Below are 20,630 nucleotides of genomic sequence, written 5' to 3' on the forward strand. Positions count from 1 at the left end.
CCTCTATGAGGAAATGCACCCCAACACAGACCTCCAGGAGTTCCTGAAGCAGTCCTGAATTCCACAGATCCTGCTGCAGCCCAAACACCCATAGCTGCTTCACCCACTTCCTGTGACAATCCCCAGCCCCTACACCAACATAAGCTGTTCTTTGACTTTACAAAGATTTTGTAATTGCACAGCCATGAGACTTTCCCTGCCTTTGCCAATATCCTATTGATTTTCAAATAGGTGGACCTTCCGGCAGGAAGAAGAGGGAAAAAATAAAGTGGAAGAAATCCCCAAACAGGTAATTGGGGCTCAAGTTGCCTCTGTGGTTTGGAAAGGGTGTGGATGTAGGTAATCCTGCCCTGGTCTGAGTGTCATTCCAGGCTGGCAGACTGGACAGCCCATCTCCATGGCAACTGTTGTTATTGGTAACTGAATGAGCATCTCCAACAACAGCCGCTGGAGCTGCTGATGGTTTTTCCCTTCTAGATGAAACTAAAAGGAGCCTGGGTCTTTGCTGATTGATCGTAAGTGCTGGCTCTTTGCCCCCATTTTGGGATCATCAATTGATATTGGGCAAGGTGAAGCCACTCTTTAATTATCGCTCTAGCCTCTGTGGCCTAAGAGGTGCGACAAGCTGACTTAACATGTATTTTCCGGCTTCTTTATGAGAAGCTTAGAAACCTGCTCAAGAGCATCTAGCTAGCAAGGTCCAGAACTTGAAACCTGACCTGTCTGATTCTGAAAGCCATGACTGTGACTGCATGGCTGTCGCACCTCTGTCCTTTAACTCTGAGGTCACGTGTCAACTTTGTCAGACTCCCCTTGTAACACCATTGGTTTAACTCTTTGTGAGAACAGGCAACATCTCATGGTGATTCATGGGCCACCATGAGGGTCCTTCTAGACGCTGTCTCACTTGGTTATCCCGCAATGGAATCAGTGGGACCTCAAGATGCTATCTTCCTAGAATTGTAGGGAAGCAGAGGGTCACTGAATTCGCAAGCCCATGTGGGGGAAGCACAGTGAGGCCCATCAATACTAAACATTAGAATTTGGAATAGAGAAAGGTTTATTACAGATTCATACAAGGAGATGGGTGACTTATGCCCTAAGAACCCCAAAGTTACTGAAAGCTTTCAGCAAGTCTCTTCAAAGGCAAAAGGTGAGGGATGGGCACGGTTGGTTGTTGCAGACTTCTTGGTGTCAGATCCTTTGTTTTTGAGGTCTGGTCACGGTCAGGTAACGATGTTCCCATAAATCTCTACCAGATGCATGTTATTCTCTGTCCTGACAAGAAAGGGCAAAATCCCAAGGCACAACTTTCACCCTCCAAAGTCCGAGTCCTGGCTAAGAGGATTGTAGATCTCAGTTGGCAGCTCCTTCAGGGCCAGGTTCCCACACCCTACCCAGCTGTCTTCCCTGAGAGAGCCAGGCATCCAACCCCACTGGCCCTCAGTCTCCTCAGGCCGCCCAAATAGAAAGACCAGGTCTCACAGATTGCAACTCATACAGATGGCCACTGCTAATAGGTTGCAGAGACAGGGATGGGGGAGAGGTTCACCGCTTCTCAAGGCCTGGGCCAAGGCTAGTAGAGGGCCTTAGTGAAGGCTCTGGAGCCCTGCAGGACGTAGTCCCCAGCCTGCTCCTTGGGCCTTCCAGCTCACCTGCTGGCTTAAGGCCGGGGGAAGCTGGAGGGCCTCTAGGAGAAGGCCTGAATCTGCCTCTTACCTCACTCTCTACCTGACGACCACCACAACACCCACCCTTGCCTCAGTCACTTCCCCAGTGGTCCCTCACCAGTGGGCAGGGCCCACTGCGGTGCTGACCAATAACTGAGCAGAACAACTAACAGTCACTCATTGATAGCCAGTTGCTTGTGGGTGGGGCCTACTGAGGCACCGAGCAATGGCTGAGCGAGACCTGTTGCCTAGTAACAGCGTTGCGCGGGTAGTACTAAGGCACAGCAATGGCTGTGTGCTAAGTGCTGTGCTCATCCTGCTCTGTTACAAGGGCACTTGCTCACCCAAGCTGCCTGCTCTCCCCATCATACTCCCTCTTCTTCCCCGAAGATGATGTACAATGAGGCAGAAGTGAGATTCGGAGCACGGTTATAGAGGACCTTTGGGCACCTCATTCAGTTTTTATCATCTTTCTCTCTCTCAGTTCTATTGTTTTACAAAACACCGCAGGCCCACTTCCATGGTTGCTCTTCCTAGATGAACTTTAAAATCACTTTTGCCAGGACTTGGAACTAATCCCATTGAGATTTTGAGTAGATGTACAATGCTCATAATTGGTGAAGGCCCTGTAATACAGAAGTGAGGAAGAACTCAGAGTTTGGCATCTGGCCATCCGTGTCCAAATTCTAGTACCCCTTCTTAAGAAGGACCCTCATCTTTCTTGATCTCTCAGGGGCCTCTGACAGAACTGACCACTCTCTTGATCTTGAAAATTGCCCTGCCGTGACTTCTCTAACCCCAACTTTCTCTGTTTCTCCTCTTGTTTCTGGCTGTTCCTTCATTGTTCCTTTTACTCTTCCTCCTATACTTGACCTCTACAAGTTGGAGGGGTTCAAGGCTTGGTCCAAGGTGACCTCATCCACTATGGCCATGGCTTCAATTCTTACCTTTCGTTCTTTATTTTATGGCTGAGTCGTATTCCATTGTGTATATGTGCACCGCATCTTTATCCGTTCATCTGTTGATGCACATTTAGGTGGTTTCCATGTCTTGGCTGTTGTAAATAGTGCTGCTGTGAACATTGGGGTGAGTGTACCTTTTCAAATTAGTTTTCTGCAGACGTATATCCAGAAGTGGGACTGCTGGATCACATGGTGACTCTAGTTTTAGATCTTTAAAGAATCTCCATACTGTTTTCCATAGTGGCTGCACCAATTTTAAGATGATTTGATCATCATGAGGCCACCATGCTGTGCGGGAGGCCACCATGCTGTGCGGAAGCCCAAGCCATGCAGAGTCCACATATCAGGGCTTTGGTTGACAGTCACAGAAGAGCCCAGCCTTTGGTCATTCCAGCCTAGGAGCCAATGAGTGATGAAGTTTCTAGATGGTTCTAGATCCCTGCAACTTCAGCCACTGAATCACCCTTATCCATTCATGTCTTCCCAGCTGAGGTCCCAGACACTGAAGAACAGAGACAAGCCATCCTTGTTGTTCTGTATTTGAATTTCTGGTGCACAGAAAGCATAAGAATAATAAAATGGCAGTTGTCTAGGCAGGTTTATTATATAGCAGTAGAAAGCTGGACCAGCATTCAGATCTTACAGACTTCAAGGTCTGCAGGTCTTTACCTCCAACTGACACTCCATACATCTTCTCATCTCAGGGTCTGGAATGTTCTTTTAGCTTTCTCCCACATACTCAGCTGGCTACAACTGACTCATCTTTCAATCTCAGCTCCAGCATCACTTTTGCTGGACACCTTTTCCAACCACACAGAGCAGGTCAGGCCCACCATGGGCTACTATCACATGACAAATATCTTAGTGACCTTTGGATCTTTTTTATTCATTCTTTTGAACTGGACTGTGAGCTCCATAAAGGCAGGGCCCATTCCTGGATCTCCAGCTCCTGGTAGACTTCCTGGCACACAGTAGGCATGCAGTGAATAATGGATGAATGGAAGGATGGATAAAGCTAGTATTATCATTGATACTGTTTGGTGGAATTATTTGAGAAGTACAAGAGCTTCTGCTGTTAGTTCCAAATTACAAGGGCTTTCTTGATGACATTTTTTTACTGCGACCAGGGAGCAGATAGGAAGGAAAGGTCTTGGGCTGTGTGGGTTTCAGGTATGGCGGCATCAGGTAGGAGGAGAGTCTTAGGGCAGGGCAGGGTGGAGTGGTCAGGTATGGTGCACACCGCATGTATGGCCTCTGTACAGGAGCCTTTGGACCTAATTGTCTAAATTCAGCCATGCTGAGTGGAGGAAAAACCCATGCTCGATTTGATGGAGAACTTCAATAGGGTTCACTCACCCTCTCTGTGTCCCATTTGTATACAGGTGTTACACAAGAACCCAACAAAAGCCAGTTCTGGCTTCATGGATCTGTAGTAAAGACAGTCTAGAGACCAAGCAAAGTGGCTTATAAATGACTCTATGATCCAGGCAAAGTCAGTAGGGAGGGTTGCAGTTTGTAATTAAAAAAGAATTAACCAATTATATCCTCAATGCATTCAGTTCCTAATCCCCTTTGAAAAGGATCTTTAGGCATCTAATTGACATATTTTAAGAGACATATTGGCTAGTTAGACATCAATTGACATCCTTATTAAATATCAATTAACACATTCCCTGACTTGATGTTTAATTAGCTTGCTGCAGCTATTCTTTTAAAAGTCAATTAAATGCTTGGAATATTCTTACAAGTTGACTCCACTGATAGTGAGTATGTATGAATTCCTGTCATAAGTGGTTTTTAGTTAAATGCAGGGCAAGCTGATTCTGAATATAGATTATACAGGCCGTTCGATAAGAATTTTAAAATCAATCATTAGGTATCTAATGAACCCTCTTCTTATTGCTGTTTGTGAATAAAAGGCACATCTGGCTCTGGGACTGTGGGCTCTTGTGCTTTAATTTGATTGTGGAAACACTGGGTCAAACAGTCCACACCCCTGCCTCTGGGTAAAGCCATTTTTTATTTTTTTATTTTTTTTAAATTGTGATAAAATACACACAGCATGAAATTTACCACCTTAACCATTTTAAGTGTACAGTTCAAAAGTGTTAAGTACATTCACACTATTGTGCAACCAGTCTTCAGAACTCTTTCATCCTGCAAAACTGAAACTACTTATTAAACAATTCCCCACCCCACCCCCACCCCCTCTCTGTAGCAGCCACCATCCTATTCTGTCTCTGTGAATTTGACTACTTCAGGTACCTCATGCAAAGGTTTTGTCTTTACATGACAAAGACATAGAGCATTTGTCTTTTATGGTGGGTTTATTTCACTTAGCATAATGTTCTCGAAGTTTGTCCATTTGTAGCAAGAGTCAGAATTCCATTGCTTTTTAAAGGTGAGTAATATTCATATATTACTATCAAGGCTATGGTTTTTCCAGTGGTCATGTATGGTGGATGTGAGAGTTGGACTGTGAAGAAGGCTGAGCACTGAAGAACTGATGCTTTTGAACTGTGGTGTTGGAGAAGACTCTTGAGAGTCCCTTGGACTGCAAGGAGATCCAACCAGTCCATCCTAAAGGAGATCAGTCCTGAGTGTTCATTGGAAGGACTGATGCTGAGGCTGAAACGCCAATACTTTGGCCACCTCATGCGGAGAGTTGACTCATTGGAAAAGACCCTGATGCTGGGAGGGATTGGGGGCATGAGGAGAAGGGGACAACAGAGGATAAGATGGTTGGATGGCATCACCGACTCAATGGACATGAGTTTGGGTGAACTCTGGGAGTTGGTGATGGACAGGGAGGCCTGGCGTGCTGCGATTCATGGGGTCGCAAAGAGTTGGACATGACTGAGCGACTGAACTGAACTGAATATTCATATATGGGCTTCCCATGCTGGTGGCTTGGTCTGCGGAGACCAAGGTCAGAAGGTGAGAGTCAAGGACAAACCCAGGTGTATTTGGTGGAGGAAAGGGACACCTGTGAATGCCGGCTTCTGGGTCTTTGGAGACTCTCTCTAGGCTGGGGGCAAGGAGTATGGAAAAGTTTTCTCCCATGTGATAAGAACACTGGGGCCTCCAAGAGTGAAGTGATTTGCCCAAGTTCTCTTAAGTAGCACGCATGCTCAGATGTTCAGTTGTGTCTGACTCTTGTGACCTCACAGACTGTAGCCAGCCAAGCTCCCACCAGTTGGGGACAAACTCTGATGGCATTAGTGGTAAAGAACTCGCTTGCTGATTCAAGGGGTGTGAGAGACATGGATTCAGTTCCTGTGTCAGAAAGATCCCCTGCAGGAGGAAATGACAACCCACTCCATTATTCTTGCCTGGAGAATCCCACAGACAGGAACCTGGTGGGCTACAGTCCTTAGGGTTGCAGAGTCAGACATGACTGAAGTGACTAGCACACACACACGTAGTAACTGAACAGCAACGACAAAGCAGCTAGAAGATCATCTGACCACTTGGGAAGGCTGTTGGACTAAGGAATTTTTCAGGTTCCCAAGCAGTTCATGCCCACAGTCTTTGCACTGACTGTTTTTTTCTGTCTGAAAGACTTCTCATATGTGTCTCCTCATCCTTCGGGTATTAGTGTTACTGTCGCCTCTTCAGAGAAGTCTTCCTTGATTCCTCATTCGAGGTAGGCTTCTTCTTCTTCTTTTCTGCCATTCTCTGTCTCAGGGACCTATTAGATTCCTTCAGAGCATTTTTCACAATTTGTAATTATTTAGTTTGTTTACTGAATTAATGTCCATATCCCCAGGTGGATACAAAGTTGTATTGCTTACCGTCTGTATCCCCAGTGCCTGGGACATAGGAGGTCCTCAGTAAGCATTCCTTGGATGGATGGATGGGTGAATGAATAGATAGACGGGTGGGTAGGTGTGTAGATAGGTGGGTAGACAGATTACTTCCCAGGGTTTCAGAGTCAAGCTTCTCTGTGTGTTCAGGAAATCTATGTATGTGTATTCTCTTCAGAGAGCTTATCTGTGTGTTTCATCTTCAGTTTCCGTGGACAAGAATTATGGCTTCTTTTTGGGGAGTCACTGTGGTGAACTCATAAGCAGATAATTAGAAGACAAAGATTTTATGTTTTACACCCCAGAATTAACCACATGAACTTTGATGAGAAGGAAAATCAAGAACTGGGTGAATCCACTTGAATATCATTCCACGCACCCTTTCAGCATATCAGTTCAGTTCAGTCACTCAGTCGTGACCGACTCTTTGTGACCCCATGAATCGCAGCACGCCAGGCCTCCCTGTCCATCATCAATTCCCGGAGTTCACTCAGACTCACGTCCATCGAATCAGTGATGTTATCCAGCCATCTCATCCTCTGTCATCCCCTTCTCCTCCTGCCCCCAATCCCTCCCAGCATCAGAGTCTTTTCCAATGAGTCAACTCTTCACATGAGGTGGCCAAAGTACTGGAGTTTCAGCTTTAGCATCATTCCCTCCAAAGAAATCCCAGGGCTGATCTCCTTCAGAATGGACTGGTTGGATCTCCTTGCAGTCCAGGGGACTCTCAAGAGTCTTCTCCAACACCACAGTTAAAAAGCATCAATTCATTGGCGCTCAGCCTTCTTCACAGTCCAACTCTCACATCCATACATGACCACAGGAAAAACCATAGCCTTGACTAGACGGACCTTTGTTGGCAAAGTAATGTCTCTGCTTTTGAATATGCTATCTAGGTTGGTCATAACTTTTCTTCCAAGGAGTAAGCATCTTTTAATTTCATGGCTGCAGTCACCATCTGCAGTGATTTTGGAGCCCCCCAAAATAAAGTCTGACACTGTTTCCACTGTTTCCCCATCTATTTCCCATGAAGTGATGGGACCAGATTCCATGATCTTCATTTTCTGAATGTTGAGCTTTAAGCCAACTTTTTCACTCTCCACTTTCACTTTCATCAAGAGGCTTTTTAGTTCCTCTTCACTTTCTGCCATAAGGGTGGTGTCATCTGCATATCTGAGGTTATTGATATTTCTCCCGGCAATCTTGATTCCAGCTTGTGCTTCTTCCAGTCCAGCGTTTCTCATGATGTACTCTGCATATAAGTTAAATAAGCAGGGTGACAATATACAGCCTTGACATACTCCTTTTCCTATTTGGAACCAGTCTGTTGTTCCATGTCCAGTTCTAACTGTTGCTTCCTGACCTGCATACAGATTTCTTAAGGAATATTAATTTTTGATAAACATTATTTGTAGAAAATTGAGACTAACAATCAAATATAAGCTTAAGGTCGGGAGCACTGTGATTATTTTGACCCTAAGTTCCATTCTCTCTCGTCTTTATCAAGAAGAGGCTATAGATCTAGCAGAAGAAAGAGCAGGTCCTAGTTCGTGCTCTATCACAGATCTGCTGTGTGACTTCAGGTGGGTCACTGTCCTTCTCTGAGCCTCAGCTTCATCATCGGTTAGTCTGCACTAGGCGGTCTCCCAGGTACCCTAGCACGGGCACTCTCTAGAACAGATGAACAATACTGGAGCCAGGATCATCTCAGAGTATTCCAAAAGCACCCCATCCTGAAGGAGAGTCTGGGGGAGAATGAATACATGCATATGTATGACTGAATCCCTTTGCTGTCCACCTGAAACTATCCCAACATTGTTAATCAGCTCTACTCCAATATAAAATAAAAGGCTTAAAAAAGAAATACTCCATCCAGGGCCCACTGCCAAGGTTCAAAGGGTCCAGGATGGGGCCCAGAGTCTACATTCTAATAAAGCTCAGACTAAACCTCTCTCTGGGTTCTTTGGGCCATACTCTGAAAAAAGCTGGCTGTAACTCTTGGGATATCCAGGGAGGACCCTTCAGAAAGGATAGGGACTTGAATGATATACATTTTTATTACCTGCCTATGGCAGAAAATGAAGAGGAACTAAAAAGCCTCTTGATGAAAGTGAAAGTGGAGAGTGAAAAAGTTGGCTTAAAGCTCAACATTCAGAAAATGAAGATCATGGAATCTGGTCCCATCACTTCATGGGAAATAGATGGGGAAACAGTGGAAACAGTGTCAGACTTTATTTTGGGGGGCTCCAAAATCACTGCAGATGGTGACTGCAGCCATGAAATTAAAAGATGCTTACTCCTTGGAAGAAAAGTTATGACCAACCTAGATAGCATATTCAAAAGCAGAGACATTACTTTGCCAACAAAGGTCCGTCTAGTCAAGGCTATGGTTTTTCCTGTGGTCATGTATGGATGTGAGAGTTGGACTGTGAAGAAGGCTGAGTGCCGAAGAATTGATGCTTTTTAACTGTGGTGTTGGAGAAGACTCTTGAGAGTCCCTTGGACTGCAAGGAGATCCAACCAGTCCATTCTGAAGGAGATCAGCCCTGGGATTTCTTTGGAGGGAATGATGCTAAAGCTGAAACTCCAGTACTTTGGCCACCTCATGTGAAGAGTTGACTCATTGGAAAAGACTCTGATTCTGGGAGGGATTGGGGGCAGGAGGAGAAGGGGACGACATAGGATGAGACGGCTGGATGGCATCACCAACTCGATGGACGTGAGTCTGAGTGAACTCCAGGAGTTTGTGATGGACAGGGAGGCCTGGCATGCTGCGATTCATGGGGTCGCAAAGAATTGGACACGACTGAGCGACTTCACTTTCACTTTTCACTTCCATGCATTGGAGAAGGAAATGGCAACCCACTCCAGTGTTCTTGCCTGGAGAATCCCAGGGATGGGGGAGCCTGGTGAGCTGCCATCTATGGGGTCGCACAGAATCGGACACAACTGAAGCGACTTAGCAGCAGCAGCAGCAACCCTCCTACACTGCTGGTGGGAGTGTAATCAGTGCAACCATTGTCGGAACAGTCTGAAGGTTTCTTCCCATATGATCCAGCATATATCCAGAAAAGATGCAAATGCTAATTGAAACAAGATCTGTGCACATCCGTGTTCACAGGAGCACTATTTACAATGGCCAAGACATGGAAACAGCCTAAATGTCCATCAACAGATGAATGGATGAAGAAGATGTGGTATGTATATATATAGTAGTAGTACTCAGCCATAAGAAGACGTACTGCCATTTGAAGCAGCATGCATGGACCCAGGGATTATCATACTGAGTGGAGTAAGTCAGGGAGAGAAAGACAAATACTATACGACATCACTTATATGTGAAATCTAAAAAAAAGAATACAAATCAACTTTTTATGAAACAGACTCATAGACATAGAAAACAAACTTATGGTTATCAAAGGGGAAGGAGAGAGAAGTATGGGATTAGTTATTATATGTAAAATAGAGCACAGGACCTATATTCAGTGTCTTATAATAACCTAGAATAGCTGCTGCTGCTGCTAAGTCGCTTCAGTCATGTCCGACTCTGCGACCCCATAGATGGCAGCTCACCAGGCTCCCCCATACCTGGGATTCTCCAGGCAAGAACACTGGAGTGGGTTGCCATTTCCTTCTCCAATGCATGAAAAGTGAAAGTGAAGTCGCTCAGTCATGCCCAACTCTTAGTGACCCCATGGACTGCAGCCTTCCAGGATCCTCCACCCATGAGATTTCCCAGGCAAGTGGGGTGACATTGGCTTCTCCCAACCTAGAGTAGAAAGAGTCTAAACCTGTACACCTGAAACTAACACAATATTGTAAATCAACTATAGTTAAATAAAGTAAATTTTAAAATTAAAATATTGTTAATTATTTGAAAAAAACCCAAAGCTCCCTTTACATGCATTAGGGCCTTCACGAGGTACTACACACAGTCACTCCTAGCTGTTTGTTCTTTCATTCATTCACATATTTCTTGAGCACCTGTTATGTGCTAGGCACTGTCTCAGATGCTGGGGAAACAACAGAGAACATGACAAAGCCTTGTGGGTGGCACCGACAATAAACCAGCAAGCAAATTAATGACTTACTACTGTGACCCATACAATGAAGGTGACCAGCATTGCTGTGGTTTGGGTGTCAAGGAGGCAGCCTTCTTCTGATGGGGCGGCCAGGGCAGGCCTCCCTGAGGCATGGAGGTTGCAGGCTGAGAACTGAAGGAGGGGGAGGAAAGAGCCACCTGTTTGAAGATGGAGAGGAAGAGTGGTCCAGGTGTGTGCTAAGGTTCAGGGGTGAGAAAAAGCTTGTAGTTTGTGGAGCCCAGAAGAGGCTTAGCTTCCTGCTGGGTGGGGTGGGAGAGTGAGGCTGTGGAGGGGGTGGCAACTAGATCTGGGCCAGGTCAGCAGGACCAGAACCTGAGGGCATTTCAGCCCTGGGTAAGGAAAAGGCGGGGGGGTGTTTGCTGTCGGAGGGGCCAGAGCAGAAGAGAAACACAAAGTGACTTATGCTGTACAAGAGCCCTCTGGCCCCAGTGTAGACTGGAGGGGAGGGCAGGGTGGCTGCCGGGAGCCCAGGTGAGAGATGCTGGCAACTTGGTCTGGGGAGACCAAGGTCAGAAGGTGAGAGTCAAGGACAGATCCAGGTGTATTTGGTGGAGGAAAGGGACACCTGTGAAGGCCGGCTTCTGGGTCTTTGGAAAATCTCTCTAGGCTGGGGGCGAGGAGTATGGAGAAGTTTTCTCCCATGTGATAAGAACACTGGCTTGGGGCTGGTGCACTGGGACGACCCAGAGGGATGGTACAGGGAGGGAGTAGGGAGGAGGGTTCAGGATGGGGAACACGTGTATACCTGTGGTGGATTCATGTTGATATATGGCAAAACCAACACAATATTGTAAAGTTAAAAAATAAAATATAAAAAAAAAAGAAAAAACACTGGGGCCTCCAAGAGTGAAGTGATTTGCCCAAGTTCTCTTCAGTAGCACGCATGCTCAGATGTTCAGTTGTGTCCGACTCTTGCAACCTCATAGACTGTAGCTGGCCAGGCTCCCTTCAGTTGGGGATGAATTCTGATGGCAGGCAGGTGGAGGCCTTCCTGGAGAAGGTGAGGGAACCACAGGACCAAAGACAAGCCAGTAGGGATGTAAGAGATGCAAGTGAAGGTGGAGAGTGGTTGCAGGTGGGTAGCGGGTGAAAGAGATCCTCCAGGCGAGAGGCTGGAGGGGTACTAGGATAGATTAGAATTGAGCTGGGGAGGTAGGCAGGAGACCTGGCATGCACCCCCACTTCTAGCCCAGGTGACCGTCACATCCCCTCTGTAGGGTCCTTCCCCATGATGGAGCTTTGACGGAGTAGCTATCAGCATTCCCCATTCATGGCCAAAATAATCTCTCCAACCCTCTCTTTCATTTATTTTTAAATGTTTGCTTGCTAAGTTGCTTCATTCAAGTCTGATTCTTTGCAACTCTGTGGACTGTAGCCCACCAGGGTCCTCTGTCCACAGGATTCTCCAAGCAAGAATACTGGAGTGGATAGCCACTCTCTTCTCTAGGGGATCTTCCTGACCCAGGGATTGAATTCAGGTCTCCTGCATTGCAGGCAGATTCTTTACCATCTGAGCCACCATGGAAGCCGATGTTAAAAAATAGTTAATTATTTAAATCAGCATACTATTAAGGATTGTATTACAAAGTTCACATTTAATACAGTTGTTACATAGAGAGACATTTCTTATCTTCATCCTTTAAAAAGACATACACAAAATTAATTTCTTTTGGATTAATTATGTAACAAACTACACAGTTTGCTCACAAATACATCTTTAAATGATGTACTATGTTTGATTTGGGGGAACAAATGCATATTAAAATGTAGACTGACATTTAATCATGTGTTCATCATTGACACAGAGAGAAATGGCTTCCATAGCCGGATGTTTGGGAGCTTTGCATTTTGTGGCTAAAATGAAAGCCACCAGCTTACTAGTTCATTTTGAGGTTTTTGTTTCAAATTGACTAAATAGGAGAGACGGCTTTGGGCTGGTGTTGGTGAGACCTACTGAAGGAACACATTGTGGGTTCCTTTTTTGCCTCCAATAAGTGAAAAATCAAGTCAGTTGTACTCATCCCTGAATTTTCTCTCTTTGTGGTTGATTTTTGAGGAGCCTGAAGCCTATGGATGTGCTTTGTAAGGAGTGTGATCAGATGGAACCAATGGGAGTTACCACGAGGCACATAAGTGACTTATCATCAATGCAACAATGCTCATTCACTTGTGTCTCAAATTCAGAGTCCCCAGGCTTCCTGTCCTTAACCAATATTCTGTTGTGGGTATAAATGAAACAGAGTGTGAGTAAGAATGTGAGCAACTTGAACTGTCATACAGCCAAGGTCCTACAAACAAACCTTAAATGACAACCGCGGTAATGCTCACAAGATGCCTGAGTAGTGCATGGAGTATGCTGGCGTTGGCCAAAATGTTCATTCCAATTTTTCTGTACCATCTTACAGAAAAACCCGAACGAACTTTTTGGCTAACCCAATAGTAAATACCCAATAAAGGTTAGCTCTGGGGGTGATGATTAATGCTCTGAAGGAGAGGAAAGTGGTGCTGAACGTGTATAATAGAGGATTCGGTCCAGAGAGGGAGGACCCTTGAGCTGAGCTCCTGTGTGGCCATGAGCAAACTGACGAACCTTTCTGTGCTTCAGTTTCCACCTGGAGCATGAAGGTGGTTAAGGCGCCTGCCTCATCGGTTTGTTGGGAGGTTCACATGAATAAGACTCGCAATGTCCTTAGAATGTTCTGAATACACGGTAAGAGCTAAAAGGCTACTTTAAAAAAAAAATCATCATCCTCATTTATCATCATATTGTTATATAGTCAAAGCAGGCTTCCCAGAGGAAATGACTTTGAGCTGAGCTATGAAAGATGAGTCAGTGGTAGCTAGGCAACAACGGGGACAAGCATCCCAGGCCGAAGGAACAAAAAGTCCGATGTTCCAAAAAGCCCTATGTCGGGAAGGAGCGGGGTGTGTTGGGGAGCTGAACAAAGCTGGAGCAGCTGGAGTAGAGTGATTGAGGGGGAGCGCGGTGAGAGAAAAGGCTTGAGAGACTGGCTGGGCCAGAGCAAGTAGAACCTGGGGGCCTTTCCTAGGGCTTCTGGTCTTTATCCTGAGGGGGTGCCCACAAAAGGCTTTAAACTGGGGAGTATCCAGATCTGATCTGTAGGTATAATTTGAATAGCCCCCTCTAGTGGCCTTGGGGAGAATGATGGGACCAGCTGCCCGGGCCTTTGATAGGGTGAAGCTGACAGCGATGGAGGGAGGGTATCCATTGTGTGTACACTCATCTCAGCCTTGCACGCCTTATGCTCCAGCCACCCAGTGTGGAGGGACATAACAGAAGGGGCAGACCTGATCCTGCCCTCCCACCAGTGAGCCCAGCTTCTAACCGATGCTCCCCCAGCAATGATCTTGGGCCAGTAGGTTAGGTGAGAGGCTGTGCTGGGCACTTCCAGCCTGGTCTGTGTGCCGGCATCACCTCTCCAAGGAAGCTGGGGATGGGGGTTATGCTGGGGCGGTGGTGCAGTCAGCAGGGGACCTTGACACCTTCCACGGCAGAGCAGTGTGGGGTAAAGCCAACACCCTGCCTCTCCTGGTTCTGCCTTTAGCTGCTGAGGCCAGAGTTCCCTGCCATTGGGTAGGTGATCCAGATCCCAGGCTCTCTCGTCAGTGAAGGCATTTCTGCCAGCAGACCTCTGTGTCTTCAAGGTTGAATAAGATGTAAAGAGTCAACCAGGAAAATGGGTCAGAGGCCCATTAACTTGGACTCAACTGTTGCTGAAAGCCTGTGTCACCAATGTCTGCTTTAACTGTCACATGGTTCCAGGATGAGGCCTGGTTGGAGTCACCTGAACTTGCCCTTCCCTCCACCCCACAGCCAGGGAGTCACTCTCTCATTCATTCAACAAACATTTATTGAGCACCTACTATGTGCCAGGAGCTGTTCTAGGCTCAAAGGAGAAACCAGCAAACCAAATGGACAAAACTTTCTACATTCCATCTCAGGGAGACAAACTAAACCAGAAACATAAAAAAGAAGCAAAAGAAATGTGTTAGAAGATGGAAAGTACTGTGGAAAAAATAGAGGTGGATAAGAGGAAGTGGGAATCTTGGAAGATTAAGCCAGCAAGACTTCCTAATGAATTGGATGTGGAATGTGAGAGGAAAAGAGGAGTCTGGGGTGACCCCCAGGTTTTGGCATGAGCATCTGAAGTGCAGAATTGCCAACACTTGAGTAAGGGTAAGGGTGGAGCAGGGTTGAGGGGACGACCAGGAGACCAGTTTGGACATCTGAGGGTTGAAAGGTTGGACATCTGGGGGTTGAAAGGCCTCCTAGACATTCAGGTGGAGATGCTGAGAGTGAGCTGGTTTTGTGGAGCTTGAGTTGGGGAATGAGGCCGAGGCTGGAGTTGCTGGCATGAAGGGATATAAAGCCATGGCCTGGATGGTCACCAGGGGCTAAGCCTCGGGGTGTGGGGAGAAGGGAAGGATCACAGAAGAGGCAGACAGGAGTGGCCACTGAGGTAGGAGGGCAAGTAGGAGAAATATGATGCAATGGGTCTAGTAAGTCAGGCTTAGGAACTAAGGGGGTCGTCCGTGGCCTTGCGGGAGGAGCCTGGCTGCAGTAATTCTCCATGTCTGGGTGACTTATCTTTTACCTTCATGGGAGGCTGAATGATAGCCTCCAGATATGTCAGGTCCTAATCCCTGGAACCTTTTGTTACCTAACAGTGGGAAATGGTCTTTGCATGTGTGATTAAGGATTTTGAGACTGGAAGATTACACTGGATTATCTGGCTGTCTTTGTAATAGAGGCAGAGGGAGACCTGACCCAGAGATGACACTGTGACCATGGAGGGGAGCTCGGAAGGCTGCAGCACAAGTCAAAGAATGGGGGCAGCCCCCCGAAGCCGGAAGAGACAAGGATCAGATTCCGTTCTAGAACCTCCAGAAGTGTCGCCTTGCTGACATCCTGGTTTCAGATGTCTGGCCTCCAGACCTGTGAGAGAACGAACGTCTGCTTCTTTACGCCGCCGAGTTTGTGGCATTTTGTTACAGCAGCGACAGGAAGCAAATACAAGCCGCCTGGTCTCAGATAGTTCCGCCCCTAACTTAGTCGTTGTCATCATCCAACAATTGTAACAGCCCCGGCACCAGACTGCCTGCCCCAAAGCCTTGCCCTCCACACATAGACTGATGGGTAATTCCTTCCTGAATTCCCTCAGCACAGAGCCAACATTTACTAGCCTGAAGCACAGGGCTTTTCCTGACATGGTCCCTGAGTACTTCTCCTCCTTTATTTCTCACCACGTGGCCCCATCACTTTTGCTCCAGCTGTATCAACCTCCCTGCAGTTTTCAACTGTTACATGTTCTCTCAAACTGCTGAGCCTTTGCACATGCTGCCCCCTTTGCCTGGAACACTCTTCCTCACCCCAGATATCGACACGGCTTGTTTTCTCATTGACTTCAGGTCTTTGCCCCAAAGAACTTCCTTGATGATAGATTTCAAAGCTCAACCCCCTCTTCACCTTCACGTTTCTGATTCCTTTGCCCTACCCTATCTTCCCCCCATGGTACTTATCACTGCCATGTACTTAACTTATTTGTTCATTGTCTGTTGCCCCTGATTAGAATTAAATTTCACAGGAACAGGGAATTTAAACTGGGTGGCTTAAACAATAAACATTTACTACAGTTCTGGAGGCGCCGGCACACAGAGTCAATGCCTGCAGAGAACTTTGAGCTCTTCATCCCCTTATAAGGGCACCAATCCCATCCTAGGGGCTCCACCCCATGACCTCATCCAAAGCTAATCACCTCCCAAAGGTCCCACTTCTAAACACCATCACACTGGAGATTAGGTTTCAACATATGCATCTGGGGGGATACAAGCATTCAGTCCACAGCAGGAGGATTTGGGGGTGATCTGGAAGGTCTCCTGGGATTTTCAGCCCCTTGTAATCCTTGAGATCAAAGATTCCTCTCCTTTCTGAGCCATGGATCTCTTCACTGAGCAAATCTTTTGAATGCATAAGATACGTTATATTACAAAAGATTCTAATTATTTTGAACTGCAGTTATCAAAATATTAAAAGAAGACATTTTGATATAGTAATAAGTGTGTTTCTTTATTAATGAACTGAATACCAAGAGCTAGGGACAGGTCTAATTAGTACCATAATTTTGAAGCAGTGATGAGCATAAGCGATCTTTCAAGATAGCAGCAGCAACAGAAATGTGATATGAAAATATCTGTGATTTCTCTTGGTGACAAACACTGACAGGCACTGCAAGCACTGTGGTTTGCCATTGGTCTTCACAAGGGAAGGAAACGGTGAATTTCAGTAAGAGGTGAGTAAAGAGAAAGATGATTTTTTTTTTAACGTCCAAACCAGCCCTCTCCATTAAGATCCCCTGTCATTAATGGAGTTAGAGGTGAGCTTGGACCCCATGATTTTTCAGTGTGGAGAGACGCTTCTGACAAGTGTACCCCCCTCGCTAAAATAGGGACTCCTGGGGGGCAGCCTCTTCAACAGGCAAACCTGAGCAACGTGTTGGGCCCCCTCCTCCTTTCAACCCCTGGCAGTCACAGACCGTCCGTTCTCAGGAAGACCAAATATAAACATTTCGAGATTATCTCGAGAACAAGATGTTTGTTTACTTTAGAAATTGCAGACATGGCGAAGCACTCAAGCCCACAACTGCAATTAATAATAATTTAGGTCAATCTTTCCTGGGGCGAAGCTACATCTTGATTTTAGAGACAAGACAGTGTTTTTCTTGTTTTGTGTTCAGGTAACATTATGTTGTTTATCTGTTCTTAGTCATAGATATTTGTATTCTTTTTTCCCCTTCACTTATACGAGCATTACATGCTCACTGTAAACATTTCTGAACACTGCAGAAAGTGAAATTTCCCCCGTTGTAACCTGTTCCCCAGAGAGAACCACTGATGACGGGGCAGAATGCATCATATGCGCCTTTTGTCATCACGGGTGTGCTTCCTCACGTTACCACTCATTTAATTCTTTTTTTTTCCCAAATAGCATTCTATGGAAATTGTTCTATAACTTGTGCTTTTCACCTAAGATACCACAAGTGTTATTTGCCTATATGTCTGTCTCCTCAACTGGAATTCGGGGTTTAGAGGGGGAAGGTATCTACGTTTTAGTAAAAGTGAAAGTCATTCAGTCTTGTCTGACTCTTTGTGACCCCATGGACCATATAGTCCATGGAATTCTCCAGACCAGAATACTGGGGTGGGTAACCTTTCCCTTCTCCAGGGGATCTTCCCAACCCAGGGATCGAGCCCAGGTCTCCTGCATTGCAGGTGGATTCTTTACCAACTGAACCACAAGGGAAGCCCGAGAATACGGGAGTGGGTAGCCTTTCTATGCTTTATCAATCTTTATAAATCTAAAACCTCGCCAAATAAATTGTACATAATAGGATTCAACAAATATTTGCTGAGCTAATAACCAAATGAATGACTAAGCGAACTTTTTTCAAAACTATGTCATAAACACCTTTCGGTGTTTGTCCACTGACGGATCTTTCATTGTTACAGGGTAGCTGAAAATTACATTGTATGGATGTGATTAACTTTCAATAACCACTAGCGGGTACTTGAACTTGGGCTGCTTCCAACTTTTCAAGCTTATATTTATTCTGCACTGAAAATCCTTGTAACATATATATGTTTGCTTACTTCTTTATGCATTTTTTTAGACTCAGAGAAAGGTTTATTTTGATAGGTATTGCCAAATTTCCCTTTCTCTAGTTGTACCAGCTTATAATCCTATCACCAGAGAATCTGTGTTTCTGTTCCCTCACTGAATATTTTTAAAAATAATATACTTTGAATTTTCAAGCTAATAGGAAAGTTTCTGGAGAACTCCAAAGAACTCCCATAGAGCCCCTCACCCAGATTCTCTTTTTTTTTGGGAGGGGGGTGGCGGCAAGAATACTGGAGTGGGTTGCCATTCCCTTCTCCAGCCAGATTCTCAAACTAACATTTTTATCACATCTGTGGTCTCTTTCTCCATGATTCTTTTTCTGAATCCTTGGAGGGCAAGCAGCAGACATAACATCCCTCATCTCTAAACACTTGCAATGCATATTTCCCCAAACCAAGTTCATTCTGCTACACAACCCCCATGCAACCCTCCAAATCAACAGCATTGCTACAGGCACCACCACCCAATCAACAGAATCAATTGTGCTGACTTTGTGCCTTTTCTCTTCTTGTCCAGGATGTTCTCTAAGAATATGTATTGCATTTAGTTCTTAGGCACCTTCAGTTTCCTCCAATCTAGAGCAGTGCCTGCATTTCCCCCTGTCTTTTGAGTTCTCAACAGTGCTAAAGGGTATGAGTCTTACATTCTGTAGGATGACCCTCAATCCAAATCTGCCTCATTCCCTTCATTCCATATTCAGGTCATGCTTCCTGGGCAGAAGGACCACAGAAATTATGCTGTGCTCAATCAAGGCACCACGGGACTCCCCTGGTGGCCCAGTGGTTACAGTTCCATGCTTCCAAAGCAGGGGACGTGGGTTGATCCCTAATCAGACACGACTGAGCGACTGAACTGAACTGAAGATCCCACAAGCTGAGTGGTGTGGCCAAAAAAAAAAAAAAAAATCAGTGCCCCATATCAAGAGGCATGTGGCAGTGCTTCATGCCACCCTGGAGATGTTAAACTTGGTCTCCTGGTCACATTGGCGCTTGCCAGCTTTCTCTACCTAAACTCACCGTCCCCTTTTGTAATGGACCTATATGTCGTGGGTAGGCTCTCTGAGATTATGTCAATATCCTGTTCCTTGTCAAATCTCCATGGATTACTCCTGATGAATCAACCACCTCTGTGCCTGTTGCCAAATGGAGATTTTCTATTCCCATCGTTCCTTCTACATGGATTCGTTGGCTTTCTATCATAAGGAAAAACTTTTCCCTTTCTCCAGTTTATTTGTATCACCAAGAGTTCATGGATTCTTATTTTATAATCAATTTCTATCATTGTTTATTTTCATGCTCAACGTGTCCAACAGGAGCCCCTTCAAGGACAAAGTGTCTCCTGTGGCCTTTTTGACATGCCTCCATGTTTCACTGATCATTTCCTTACTTCTGGGCACAACGAGAATTTCTAGGTTCATCTTCTCCCCTTGCATTTTCCTGGCCTCAGCCTTGGAATCAGCCATTTATTTGATTAGTTTTGATTCATTTCAGTGGAGGATGGTAAAAACCAAGGTATGGGTGCTCAGTGTGCTTGTTGCTACTAGGATGTCTTGCTTCTGTCTAGACATCGCTTGGTTATCTTGGAGTTGGTGATGAACAGGGAAGCCTGGCACGCTGCACTCCATGGGGTCGCAAGGAGTCGGACAGGACTGAGCGACTGAACTGAACTGACCTAACCTATCTCTACCTATCTGTGTATGTATGTATCATCTATCTTTGTATCCATTTACCTTTGTGTAACTATATACCCATATCAGTTCAGTTCAGTTAAGTTCAGTCGCTCAGTCGTGTCCAACTCTTTGCGATCCCATGAATCGCAGCACACCAGGCCTCCCTGTCCATCACCATCTCCCGGAGTTCACTCAAACTCACATCCATTGAGTCGGTGATGCCATCCAGCCATCTCATCCTCTGTCGTCCCCTTCTCCTCCTGCCCCCAATCCCTCCCAGCATCAGAGACTTTTCCAATGGGTCAACTCTTCGCAGGAGGTGGCCAAAGTACTGGAGTTTCAGCTTTAGCATCATTCCTTCCAAAGAACACCCAGGGCTGATCTCCTTTAGAATGGACTGGTTGGATATCCTTGCAGTCCAACTTATAAATTAGTTCTAATGTACTTCTATGTATATTACAGAACCATGAGTTTATATCCATACCTCTAATTCCAATCAAACATCTCAAGGTTCTTTACAGGCTTCCCCTTTTGTGTTTGTAAATATCTTCTTAGGCAATGAAAATCTTGGCTCTTGTTATCCTCAACATTTTTCTTTATTTCTTTAATTGATTTGCTTATTTTCTTAATGTCACCAACCTCCCAATCTTGCCTTCTGTCTTCTTTGCCCACCAGCTCAGCATCCCCGTCGTCATCCTGCAGCTTTGGCTGCTGTGACTGTCAG

At 45.7% G+C, this 20,630-nt stretch overlaps 2 non-coding genes across 2 annotated transcripts; one reads left to right on the top strand and one right to left on the bottom strand.

The window, feature by feature from the left end:
- The first annotated feature begins 12,889 nt into the window (after positions 1–12,889).
- Positions 12,890–12,990, top strand: MIR2285U (microRNA mir-2285u). Its single transcript, NR_107836.1, has one exon. It is a non-coding gene; the product is annotated as a microRNA mir-2285u (primary transcript).
- MIR2284Y-2 (microRNA mir-2284y-2) lies at positions 12,899–12,976 on the bottom strand. The gene has a single exon (NR_107753.1). It is a non-coding gene; the product is annotated as a microRNA mir-2284y-2 (primary transcript).
- Positions 12,991–20,630: the final 7,640 nt, after the last annotated feature.

The sequence above is a fragment of the Bos taurus genome, chromosome 13, assembly GCF_002263795.3.
Source record: "Bos taurus isolate L1 Dominette 01449 registration number 42190680 breed Hereford chromosome 13, ARS-UCD2.0, whole genome shotgun sequence".
Taxonomy (NCBI): domain Eukaryota; kingdom Metazoa; phylum Chordata; class Mammalia; order Artiodactyla; family Bovidae; genus Bos; species Bos taurus.